This window comes from Aplysia californica, unplaced genomic scaffold (genome assembly GCF_000002075.1).
Source record: "Aplysia californica isolate F4 #8 unplaced genomic scaffold, AplCal3.0 scaffold00333, whole genome shotgun sequence".
NCBI classification, from domain to species: domain Eukaryota; kingdom Metazoa; phylum Mollusca; class Gastropoda; order Aplysiida; family Aplysiidae; genus Aplysia; species Aplysia californica.
This window is the reverse complement of record NW_004797603.1, coordinates 232,250-234,735: the sequence shown is the minus strand read 5'-3', so window position 1 is coordinate 234,735 and position 2,486 is coordinate 232,250. Positions and strand designations below refer to the sequence as shown.

At 41.5% G+C, this 2,486-nt stretch overlaps 1 protein-coding gene across 3 annotated transcripts in view; it reads right to left on the bottom strand.

Moving 5' to 3' along the window:
* Positions 1–1,932, bottom strand: part of LOC101859948 (UDP-glucuronosyltransferase 2C1) — a 3,826-nt gene extending 1,894 nt beyond the window's left edge. The window contains exons 1-2 of one of the 3 annotated variants that reach the window (XM_035970881.1): positions 1,593–1,932; positions 486–579 (exon numbers count right to left, since the gene is read on the bottom strand). The gene's annotated coding sequence lies outside the window, so the exon portion shown is untranslated. The remainder of the gene's footprint in view (positions 1–485; positions 580–1,592) is intronic. The other 2 variants (XM_005102633.3, XM_005102634.3) reach the window with 2 other exon arrangements.
* Positions 1,933–2,486: the final 554 nt, after the last annotated feature.

Genomic DNA, 2,486 nt, shown 5'->3' with positions numbered 1-2,486 from the left:
GCCACACCCCCCCCCTTTTTTTTGTTCGTTCAGAAAACATAACACTTTTTTTAAAGACTGCAACACAAAAAAAAACAACAACAGTCTAAAGCAGACAAGTAAATAAAAAACAAAATAAAAACGAATAAAAAATCCCACGATGATCCCCCCCCCAAAACACACACACACACACACATACACAACACACACACACACATACACACACACATACACACTCACACATACATACATACACACACATAAACACACACACACACTCACGTTACCAACTGAGCTAACAAACAAAGCGCCTCTGTTGAATTCAAAAGAGGCAGAGGCAGTAAAAATAGTTATTAGACAACTGCAAAGGAAGAACCTGCCTATGCCAACCTGAAACTCTCTATAAAAATGCAGTCCTACAATATAATAATAATAATAATAATAATAATAATAATAATAATAATAATAACACTAATAATAATAATAATAATAATATATGAACCTACCTGACTTGTCCACAACTTATTATTAGTAAATCCTGGTAGTAGAAAGAACCTTCACAGTTCAGTCGGTCTAGCCGTTATATTTAGACCTAACCAGCTTCAAAAAATAAATAAACAGAGCTTCGTTGAACTGGTTAAAACACACTCAAGAGTTTGTAAACCACTTATTAGTGATGGGCCGATACCACAATTTTGGTATCGATGTCGATACCTAGTACTTTTTCAAGATATCGATACCGATACCTCGATACCTAATACTATTAGTAACATAAGCCGGGGGTAATAAGTAAAGACAAAAATACAACTATACTTTTCCAAGTAGTTAGGCAATCGTGTCTAGACAAGTTCTGACTATTTAGCTGAGACTCAAACAAAAATTATTTGTAAAAGAGAGAGAGAGAGAGAGAGAGAGAGAGAGAGAGAGAGAGAGAGAGAGAGAAATACCCAAATATGAGAATAAAAACAACAACTAAGTGAAGTATGGGAGGAAAGTCAACTTTGCAGAAAATGTTAGTATTGGAAAATAAAAACACAAGAGTTCTAAAAAGGCAATTCAATTTACCAGATTTTTAGCAACTTTAAATTAAACCAATGAGGATAAATCAGGGTTGTCAGTGAGGATTTTGCAATATCACTATATACATTTCATGAAAAACTTCTCTTTTTGTTAAAAAATAACTAGATGCATTTAATACGCTTGCCCCCCCCCCCCCCCCCTACGAAAACTTATCAGTTTTGATAAACAAAAAATTCTCAAGGCCCAAGTCACTTGCTTTGGCAGCCCGGGGATAAATCACACTTAGGTATCGATGTTTAGAGCAGGTATCGGTACCGATACCGATACCTATAGGTATCAAAGATAGTATATTACTATCATTGTAGGTATCAAAGAAAGTAAATGTAGACTCTTTGTAGGTATCTAAGTATCGAGTACCTGATATCGATACCTGCCCATCACTACCATTTATACATGTAGTCGTAGCCTAAACTAAGCTGGCCTAAATGGTTGCTCCGAGGAAGAGTGATTCTGACGCCAAGCCTACACAGCACCGCTTTAATAGCCTACATCTGCCCTTGATATAAAACACACAGCACGGCTGTAGTACGTACCCGTCTTTGATAGGAAAAGAAGCAAAGCACACCTTTAGAGCTGCCCTTGAGATAAAACACAGCACCGCTTTGGAGCTGCCCTTGAAATAAAAATAACACAGCACCGCCGCAGACCTGCCTTGAAATCATATACATGTACACAGCACCGCTATTGTAGTATTCTGACTGAACCTGCCACTACTGCCACGCGTAAAAATCAATCAGACCAACACAGGGCTCCGTCGCACAAGTACAACGCGTTATCAGCAGCATTCAGCAGTTTGTAGAGCCAGGTTAGGTATCCGCGTATACCATTGAGTGACTGAGTACACAGAGCACTTTTCAGCAACCTTACTTTCTGCTGTCTCACTGTTGTTAGCGTCCACCTCAAGCCACATCCTTGACCCCGCTGGACAAGGGTCATTGGTGTGCTATAAATAACCGCTGAAGCTAGGCAACAGCGAGCATGTAGCACATCTCTGTGATTGGCTGAAATATAGAGACGTATTTCGCCATCTATTTTTGGCGTTGCGCGGGGTTTCCCTCGCCACTTAACTAGATCTCGCCGTGGGACATCGCGGGCTCGCTGAGGGTTTCATCGCCGACTGCTTGCGGTGTGCGTGTGTGTGTGCGCGCTTGTGCGTGTGTGCGCGCGCTTGTGTGCGTGTGTGAGTGTGTGTGTGCGCTTGTTGAGTGTGTGTGCGCGCTTGTTGAGTGTGTGTGTGTGTGTGTGTGTGTGTGTGTGTGTGTGTGTGTGTGTGTGTGTGTGTGTGTGTGTGTGTGTGTGTGTGTGCGCGCGCGCTCTTTCTCCTCCCTCTCTCTCTACTCAACATTCTCTCTTTTTTCCTTTTTCTTCTCCCCCCTTCTCTCTCTCTCTCTCTCTCTCTCTCTCTCTCTCTCTCTCTCTCTCTCTCT